The sequence below is a fragment of the Benincasa hispida genome, chromosome 11, assembly GCF_009727055.1.
Source record: "Benincasa hispida cultivar B227 chromosome 11, ASM972705v1, whole genome shotgun sequence".
NCBI lineage: Eukaryota > Viridiplantae > Streptophyta > Magnoliopsida > Cucurbitales > Cucurbitaceae > Benincasa > Benincasa hispida.
In genome coordinates, this window is record NC_052359.1 from 74,081,805 (window position 1) to 74,093,044 (window position 11,240).

Consider the following 11,240-nt stretch of genomic DNA (forward strand, 5'->3'; position numbering starts at 1 on the left):
AGGTTTCTCTGTGAATGCCTAGGGAGTTTTGTTTCAACTTGTTGATACCCAATATGTTCGTTGGTAAGATTTGATTTTAGGTTGTGTAGATTGGTGTTCTTGTGCTAAGGCAATTGTTGGAGCAAATTTTTTTTTACTTAGAAGATTGTTTGGGGTCTTCACGCATTTAGGCAATGAACTTTGGGTTAATCTATTATTTGGAATTGGTCCCTAAAGTTTGAAATTTAATTTGTTTATAACTTTGTTAGGGACCTAATCCAGGATTCAAGCTAGGCCAAAAGAAATATTTAATTTGCTTATTATTGAGCTTAGCTGAGGTAAGTGACTTTCTACTGGGTTCGCCTTCAAACCAATCATCCCTACCACTTGGACTTGTATATTTTAGACTGTTTGGACTATTTTCTGAGACTATAAGCTGACTTTACTGATCACTCTTGATTATTTGGACTTTTAATTTCTGACTGATTGAATTGCATGATTTAATAATATTGAATGAATGAACTGTTTGACTATTGATGTTACGAAAAGATAATTGAGGATATACTAGTAATTTACCCTTAAGATAAACGACTATAAATATAACAACGGAGTTATATGAAAAACTGATGCATGCTAAGTTTAGGGTTCTTGTTAGCTTTTCTTATCTGGGGCAGGTGTATACTTTTGACTGTTAAATGTGCACATTATGACTACTGCATGTTCCTACGGGTTCATGTTTAGACTAATTTGTGAACCTTCAAGTTACACACTATGATTGATGCATGTTCCTTCAGATTCATGTTTACGACTGATTTGTGAACCTTTAAGTTACACACTATGACTGATGCATGACCTTCGGATTCATGTTTACGAATGATTTGTGGACCTTCGAGTTACACACTATGACTTATGCGTGTTCCTTCAGGATTCATGATTATGACTGATAAGTGACCCTTCGAGATCACTACGATTGAAATGATATGAATGTACACCAGGGCCTAGATAAATTGGCTAACAGGTAACCTAAAAAGGGCCCAGTAGTGGGCCACTTACTGAGTATTGTTATACTCACCAATTTTTCCTATGTTTTCAGACAACAACATGAATGAACCAGCGGGGTCATGAGGGACCTGTGATAGAGCCATTACAGGACAATGGAAATCGCTTCCGCACAGGTCATGTTTTGTTTTCATTTATTTATTTAGATGTTTTATTTTTTCGGTTTATTTGAGTTTGTTGACAGATGACAGGTTTTATTGTCTTGTTTTGGATTTTGTTTTTGTTTATAAATGTTTTTCTAGGATCCCAACTAAATGTGTTGATTGAATTCGTTATTGAATTTACATTTCAGTTTATAAATGGTCATTCATGTTCTCCACTGTATTTACGTTATGACGGTAAAATATTTTGAATAAAAATGAGTATTTAGTCATTAATGGCCATGTCAGAGTACGGTTTAATCGTTACAGTTGGTTTCAGAGCCTATTTTAGGTTCTGTAGACTGACTACAATGTTAGTGCTTTGGTTCGTGGTCCCTTATGGGCTAACTATGGATCCTTCGTCTTCACCATGTATGTTTCTAATTAAGGGTGCTCTAGAACTTGTATATGCATGACTTTTCCTGTTTCTTCTGAGGTTTGTTTAGACTATTTACTTTGTTCTAAGAAAATAATTGAAGATTGATTGTGAATGATAGGAAATTTCGCCACGTCGAAATACAGGTCGAGGAGGAAGGACAGGTGGTAGAAGGGGTGGACATAACCCACCCATTGAAAACGTTGCAGAAAATGAGGAACAGACATCAGTACACCCACTACTGATGCACCCATCACCCAGATTGACCTTGTTGCAATGTCAGTTCAGCTAGAGGAAAGATTTAAAAAGATACTAGGGGAGGCTGTTAGCTTAATGAGAACCGCCTCAAGAGGTTCCTGCTCCTCAAGACCTTGGTCCACAGTAAAATTTGCAGGATCTTTCCGTTAAGGCTAAGCATCTGAGAGATTTCCATAAGTATATTCCTTGCACATTTAATGGGTCACCTTGAAGGACCCTACCAAAGCAGAGTTGTGGCTATCTTCCATAGAGACAAACTTTCGGTATATGAAGTGTCCATTACGACCAGAAGGTGCAATATGCGATTTTCTTGCATACTGATAATGCTGCCATCTGGTGGTAGTCTGCTAAAAGGATGATTTTGTTCGAAACTAGAAGTAATAACTTGGAGCAGTTCAAAGAAGGGTTTTATCTAAAGTACTTCTTCGTCAAGTCTAAGGAATGCTAAAGAGCAAGAAGTTCTTTCGATTCTGAAGCAAGGCCAAATGTCGGTCGAAGAGTATGATCAAGAGTTTGACAGGTTGTCTCATTTTGCTCTGAAATTGGTTTGCTTTACCAAAATTAAGAGGGTTGAAAGGTTTTCCAAGCCTAAAAAGTGAGATACGTGGTTTTGTGTGAGTCTTCAAGCCGGCTACTTCATGCGGAGGCACCTTGTTTGGCGGTAGAGATGGATTCCCTAGAGGAAGGGGAATCCTAAGAACCCCAAAGATCGGGACCTTCATCAAGACATAAGAGAAAAGTAAAACAGAAGGCTCCTAAGCCCTACAAAAACGCTTAGAACGTTTGGATCATTACGATCGTCATCAGCAGTGAATCCTGAGATGAGAGGAGCTTGGAAACATAAGCCTATATGTAGATCGTGCAGGAAGTCCCATGTGGGACGTTGTCTGGTCAGCACGAGAGTGATGTTTTTAAGTGCAAGTAGGAAGGGTTGTATGGTAGACAGATGCCCTGGTATTCCAGTTGAAGGGTGGTCAGAACCATCCACAAAATGCCCAGCATAATATGGACAGATAACAACAAACAACACAGTCAAGTCTATGTCACTAACCGTCAAGAGACTGAGCAGTCTAGAATAGTTAGTGACAGGTGCGCTTCCCAATCTTGGGACATTATGTGATTTTATGTCCTAAAAACTAACTCGTAGTTTGTAATAATCACATTTCTTGTTCAAAAAGTTTGTTATCAAAAATCTTTAGTAAATTTAAATTCATATATTCATAAATCCAATAAAACTAAGGATCCGAGGCTATTAAGTTTAAGTTTGAACTTTATGTAGTGACATAAATGTGGATCAAGTTCAAATATATATAAGCCCAAAATGGTCTATAGTATATAAATAAGGTTTGGCGCCTTATTCTGGGGACACTATGGATGCGGCCCATTTTGTAGTTAGTACTAACGATTTATGATACTAAACCGTTCATGTGGAGAACATGAAAATAGGGGGCATCCTATGTAAAGAGTTTACATAAGACTGAACCATGAAATAGTCACTTTTACGTCTAAATGTCGTTTAATGTATAAAACTGACTATTTCGTTAATTGATGACCTAGGTAACTTAATTTTAATCCTGAGCTAACTATGAACTCCTGTTTCACTTGGAATTATCCTTAGATCTGCATAGGTGAGGGCAGCTCATTATCGGCTGGCCCAATAAGCCTCCCATTTTAGGGGTAAGATCAGGTGGATAGCTGGGAACATAGGGTGCAAGACGAAATCCACTCCTACCCGTTATAGGATAGTAGATAGATTGTTCCCCTTTAGTACTGAATTCAGGTCTTGAACAAGGGCCCCACCCTCTCGTTGGCCTGAGAGAAGTTCGGTTTATAGGTTGGACCTTAAAACTAATCGTTCTATTAGAGAATCAGTGGAACTTAAGGAATAAGATGTGTCTCGGGGGTTAAAAACGGTTTTTATGACCCAGCCGAGATTACGAAACAACTTGTGAAGGATTAGCTTTACTAATCATGGTTATATCAAATGGACACAAATATATCTATAGAGAGGGGAATGCAACTACGGGACTATAGATGGAATGACTCGTTTAGTTAACGAATGTTAATTAGCTCCGTCTAAAAGAATTTAGCCAGCTAATCTCGATCGTTGGAGCCCATGATCTATAGGTCCATTAGATTCCCCTGCTAAGCTCATATGGAATTAAACTTAGAACAGTATGATAGAATAATTCGAATTGTTCGAATTTAGGTGAAGAGAGGAGAAACCGACAAGTATATGTGATATAGTAGTCGGTTTTTTAGTTTTAGAGATACAGCTTTATATATTTAAATGTGATTTAAATATCAAGAATATGTAATTACGTTCATATTCGGAAGCTCGGAAATAATGGAAATGGTCAAAGATGTAAAAAGTCAAAGAGTTGACTTTTGACTTTGAAAAGTCAAACTTTGACCGACCTTATATTCAAATGTTGAGAAAATGAATGCGGATTCATGCTCGGAAGGTCAAAATTAGTCAACACGAAAAAATCATAAAAAGTCAAAATGTTGACTTTTTGGTCAAAGTTTGACTTTGACCAAATGACTATTTTGCCCTTTGACTAAAGTTAGTGGGAAAATCCAAACTTTTATTAGATAAATTCCACTAACAAAATAGTGGGCTAGGTGTTGGCTTATAGTGGAGACATTAAAGCCCACTTAGATAGTAGATTCTAGGTGTTGAGATTTTGTGAAGTTTTTTTCATGCAATTTTGCATTGTCCTTTTCTATAAATATGGGCTTGCGTTTTTTGATTAAAGACTTTTGAAAATTTTGCAAAATTAATTTTTTAAATTGGACTGAAAAAAAAAAACAAACCCAACCCCAATTTCACTATACTATTCCATCTTTTCTTCTCTCTCTCGACTTCTTCATCCATTGGGTCCCACAACCCGATTCTGAGTCCAAAGGATAGTAGGTCAGCTCTAGTGGGTTGTGGTTCATGTTCGAACATATAGATAGACGAGTTTTGGGAGCTTCAAAGGTATTTTTCAAAATAACCCTAATTAATTCTTTTGGGTTGCATGTTTAATTTGGGCAATTAGAGTAAAATCGATTCTTATTTCCACTGCGCCATGTCAATTTTTCCATCACATTACGCCTTAGTATTATTTGAATTTGGATCATCCCATTTTCATATCATCATTGTTTGTAAAGCATGTTATGTTAGCTTCTAGAGCCTTTGAATTATGTTTTTATCGGGTTCTTACTCCGTCTAGAGAAATTATGATAGCAAATAAAAAGATAAAGCATGTCAGCTAGGAAATTAGTGATCCCTCCGACGAAGGTCTACAATAACAATCGAAGTCGTTGTTTTTCTCCTTCGCCCAGCCACCACCCGCACAGTCATTTGCGGCACTGCACAGGTCTCGTCGGAGTTCCATCTGAAGCCGTCAAAATTTGGTTCAAGCCACCGTTAGGAACAAGGATTCTTCATCGGAAAACGGGTCTCAACGGAGACCCATATCCCCGTTTTCCTTTTTATTTCCCTCTAGTAATTTTTTATTTTTTTTTTATTTTTTTTTGTAAAATTAATATCTTTGATTTGGGCTTGGACACTTTTAGTTGAGCTTAGATTGGGCTAAATAAAAAAACCAAGCTAAATTGTTAAAAAGTTAAATACCTAATATTATATATATATATAATAAAGAAGAGAAAAATATTATTAAAATCTAATATATATATATAGAAAAAATATATTAAAAAACCTAATCGGGGCGGGGTCGGGGTCGGGGCAGGGACACCCTCCCCATCCCTGCCCGTCCCCGGTTCGGGAATCCTAAAGAGGTCCCCGGTTTGACCTCATCTCCCAGTTAAACCGAGGATTCCCCGCTCCAATCGGGGCAGGTCCCCACGAGGACCCAACCCCGCGAGGAATTTTGCCAACCCTAGCACCGCTTTGTCCATCCGACCACCGTGGTTCATTGTCTTCGTCAAGTCGCCGCCACTGGTCTGTCTCGTAGTTTTCCTTCGCTACTGTTTTCATCAAATTCTTGTCTTGGGTTGTTTTGGAATGCTCGTTAATATTGAATTAAGTTTTGTCTCAAGACTGATTTTACCCATAATTTTTCTTTTTGAAGTTGAAATCAATGTCTAAAGGACATCAGGGTTGTTGTCCAATGGATTCATAATTGTTTTTGTTAAAATTTGGTGAATATGGGAGGATTCTCTTGAATGCCTAGAGAGTTTAGGTTTCAACTTATTAATACCCAATATGTTTCGTTGGTAAAATCTAATTTTAGGTTGTGTAGATGGGTGTCCTTGTGCTAAGGTAATTGTTGGAGCAAGTTCTTTTTATTTAGAAGATTGTTGGGGTTGTCACGCATTTGGGTAATGAAGTTTTGGTTAATCTATATTTTGGAACTAGGTTCTAAAGTTTGGAATTTAATTTGATTATAACTTTTGCTAGGGACTTAATCCAGGATTCAAGCTAGGCCAAAAGAAATATTATTTCGCTTATTATTGGGTTTAACGAAGGCGAATCAGTCGTCCCTGCCACTTGGATTGTATACTTTAGACTGCTTAGACTATTTTCTTGAGACTGATAAGACTAATTCGACTGATTACTCTAGACTATTTGGAATGTTACTTATTGCATGATTTAATGATACTGATTGAATGGATTGTTTGGCCATGATGTTACGAAAAAATGATTGAGGATATACTGATAATTTTATCCCTAAAGATAAACGACTGCAAATATAACAAAAGAGTTATATGAAAACTGATGCATGTTAAGTTATAGAGTTCTTGTTAGCTTTTCTTATTTGGGCAGGTGTACACTTTTGACTGTATATGTGCACATTATGACCGATGCATGCTCCTAACGGTTCATGTTTATGACTGATTTGTGAACCTTTAGTTACACACTATGACTGATGCATGTTCCTTAGGGTTCATGTTTACAACTAATATGTGAACCTTCGGGTTACACACTATGTGTAACACCCCCAGAGTTTTTTTTTCAAGAATGAACTTTCGAGGACGAAAATTCTTTGAGGAGGGAAGAATATAACACCCCGCACATTTTTTGAGTAATAATGTAATTTCAGTAACTTTATTATTTGGAATTTCAGTAATTGTTATTAGTTTGAGGGCATTTTTGGAATTCAAGTGTAAGTGCGGGAATTTAATTGTTGACGTGAAATTATTCAATTTGAAATTCAAATTTGAAATTAATGGCAGGAATTAATTTTCTTTTGAAACGGAAAGGAATTTATTAGTATAAAACGGAAAGGAATTAAATGTAATTATATTTATTTCCTTTTTTGTTTTATTATTATTATTGGTTTTTTTTTTTTTTATAAAAAGTCAAATCCCCCCCCCCCTTTCTTTCCTCACGTTCAGTGAGCTGACCAAAGTCCGTGCCGCCCAAGTCGTCACGTTAGTTTCTTCTCATGACCTCCGGCGTCCACCCACTACTGCAACCGCGTTTATTACGCTTTTTGCCCGACACACTGGGAAATTCTTATCGATTTGGTAGTAAATTTACGATACTTTCAGGTTTCGTTTCGGTTGATTTCTTAATTTACTCATTTACTTTTGGCAATCCATTTGGTTGATACTCAATTGTTGTTACAACTTTGGATTCAAGGGTTTGTGAAGGTATTGAGGTGTTGTTCAGTGAAGTTAGAGTTTGTTTTAGCGAGTTTTTTGGTTAAGGTTTTATTGCTTGATTACCCTCTTGTGGATTAATTTTGTTGTTGGAGAAATTTTTGGTAAAGTCATTTGGAAGTTGATTTTTTGAGAGAATACATATGGATATAATTTATTTTGAGACATTGGTAGTTTGAAATATGTATTTGATTCAAGCTTTAATCATGTAAGTCCTATTTCAAATTATGATGATAGGGGGTGATTCAAGATTTTCATTTCCAGATGAAGAAATGTTGGTTTGCTAATTATTTGGGCCCTTAAAATTCGGAGGTTTGGAAGGTGAATTCGAATTGGACCACACCTAGGTAAGGTTATCTTTTTTTTATTGGAAATATTTTTTTAATATTGGTGTTTGGATTTTGGTCTTAACTATTAATTTTAAAGCTTGGTTTATGTTTAGGCTTGATTAAGGATTCAAGAATTTCACAAAGATTCAATTGCTTTTTAGTTCGACCTAATATCAAGGTAAGTAATCTTACTACTGGAACTGCCCACGGGCCAGGCATAGATGTATGCTAGCATGTTAAATGAAGGTTATGGCAGAATGACAGTATGAAAGATTGATAGTATAACATGATTAAAGTATGTTCTGTTACAAGATCCGAATTATTTATTTATGCACATAAACACTTGAATGCTAGTATGAAATGGTATGTGCTTCCATGGTTGTATTTGATCTGATGATGTTGAGGTATACATGTATGTTGTAAAACCATGATGTTGAGGTATATGTGTATGTTGTAGAGCCATGATGTTGAGATTATATGTATGTCATAGATTCGTACAATGATGATTATGATGTTAAGATTGTGCAAATATCCTTACTGATTAGTTAGATGCCCATTAGATTTTGTGTCTCCTTCGGGATTCACCAGTTTGTGTCTCCTTCGGGATTCACCAGAGGTAGTGGGCATACTTAACTACAATAGGGTAGTACTCAGTCTCCTCTTGTTTCATGTGTATGTGTCCCATGAGGACTAGAGCAGTTTATATGTTTCATCAGAGGTGGGTATCTAGAGGACATAAATGCCCAGCCTAACCCCAGTAGTGGGGTTACTTACTAAGTATTTTATACTCATTCTTTCTCATGTTATTGTTTCAGGTAAGGGTAGAGATGCACTGGCGATGGACGAGCGGAATTCGTGATCGAGCCACTGGGACTAGTTTTTACGCTTCTGCATCATGAAATTTAGAGTTCTTTTCATGTTTCTCTTAATTTTTAGTTTTGATGTTTAAAACTTACTTTAAGAATCGTTTTTCAGACTCATTTACTATCCTTTATGATTTATGGGTACCCTACTATTGTTTTAGTATTTGAATTTAATAAAAGTCTTTTGAACTTACCTTATTTAATTAGCATTTATTTCGCCATAACCGAGTGTCGTTTTGAGTTCCATGCATGCATGTATTTAGTGACGACCTAACTTAAGTCCTAGGGGGTCGGGTCGTTACACTATGACTAATGCGTGTTCCTTTGAGATTACGTTATGACCGATAGGTGACCCTTTAGGATCACTACGACTGAAATGATATGAGTGTACACTGGTGCCTAGATAAATTAGCTAACAGATAACCTAGAGGACCCAGTAGAGGGCCACTTACTAAGTATTGTTACACTCACCCTTTCTTTCTATATGTTTTTTCAGGCAACAACAGAATAGACCGACAGGGACAAGAGGGACCCATGATAGAGCCATACGTGGACAATGGAAATCACTTCCACGCAAGTCATGTTTTGTTTTCATTTACTTATTTAGAGGTTTTATTTGAGTTTTATTTGAGTTTGTTGACAGATGGTAGGTTTTATTGTCTTGTTTCGAAATTTTGTTTTTGTTTGTAAACGTTTTTCTGGAATCCCAACTAAATGTGTTGATCATTAAATTTGTTATTGCATTTACATTTCAGTTTAAAATGGTCATTCATGTTTTCACTATATTTACGTTATGACGGTCAAAATGTTTCGAATAAAAATGAGTATTTAGTCGTAGCGGCGCATGTTAGAGTACTCAAAAGTTGGATCCTTATAAGATGAAATTTATCAATTGAAAATGTAGGTAAATTCAAAGTTTTTTTTTTTTTTTTTGCCCAATTTGGGCCTTGCATTTAATATATTCTCTTACTCTCTATTTGTCTTATATATTTTAAAGTGCAATTAGTTCTTGTTTAACTTAAGATTAATGTAACACAATATACTTGACTCCAGAGGGATGAATTCTTCATGCATTAATTAGCCTTATTGAATTTTGTCTTCATCTTGCCATAATTAAACAACCAAACAAAAGTCACTCCAATAATAAGTACTATATACATTGTCAGTTGTTGAACTTTTCAAACATTCTATATATTGAGGAGGTAATTTAGATTTTCTATATAGGGGAAGATTTTAAGGAAAGTGTAGTATTCATAGCGAAGCAAATTTGAATCTTCAATCATATTTTAAAAAATTGTATTTTTTTATGCATATCAAGAAGTATCGTAGTTCCAACATGAGTGTAATTCAAATAGTTAAATCAAATGTTCTTAATCAAGAAGTCAAGACGATGTTTGAATCCCGTCTCACTTGCTAAACATAAAAGGGAAAAAAGAAAGGGGAAAAACACCCTAAAAAAATTTGGAATAAAGTCCAACTTCTTAATTGTTTGTAATCTTTTGTCTTTATATACTAAAAAAGTACGTGAATAAATAATTTTCCAACATTTTTAATAGAATAATTAAGTGTGAATTGTAATATCTACAAATACAATTATAAAGATATACTTTCATTTATACTTGACTTTTTTGATAATAATATTTGATAACGTTGTGATCTAGCGTGAATTGTACTTGACTTAAAATAAGTCTATTGTACGAATTTTAGACAATGTGCCGGCGAGAGGACATTAGTGGCAATAGGGGTTGTAAGAAGAAAAAATGCTAAAGAAGAAGAAAAGGAAAAAAATAAGCAATTGTTTATTGACGTTAACGAGAGACTAAAAGGTTTTATTTTGAAGGGAAAAAAATGTAAAATCTCATTTTCGCATGATTTTTAGGGCATCCTTATGAGTTATGAATATCCACACAATCTTGTTTTTCAATGTTATTTAAGAGCTATATAGGTTTGTAATTTAACTTTTCAAAGTACTCAGAAACCATTGGCCTTGAAGTGAAGGTATTACCCAAAAAAAAGAGTCATCAATAATAATAAACTAAAATAAACTTTAAAAAATTACTAAAACATATGCTCAATAATGTTTCAAATCCACCTCCCTTTGCTAACATTAAATCAAAATTCCACATTGTTTTTTAAAACTTGTAGTCGAATTTTCTATGAAAATATTATATTAAAAACTCAAACCTGCGGTCTAAAGAAGTTGCTAAAATGTTGATTAACTTCGAAGACTAATTATTTTTAATTACGTAAACCAAATTCTTTCTTTTTCTTAAAGAAAAAAGAAAATCAAGGTTTAACATTTATTTTATTTAACCCTTACTTAAATTAGTGGTACCCAATAACGACAATTACAAAATTTTAAAATTAGTTGTATTCCAAAATTTTCAATTTTTAATTTAGAGTGTGTTTGAAATACATTTTTAAGTATTTAATTTAAAAAATAAGTCATTTAAAAAAAATGAATGTTTGACTACCACTCAAAATTGTTTTTCAAGTGTATTTTAATCCATTTTTATAAAAAAAATATTTAAATAAAAATGAGTTATTTTCAAAAATATTTTTTTTCTCAAAATCAATCCAAACAAGTCCTCATAGTTCATTGAGAATATCTTTTTATACTTCT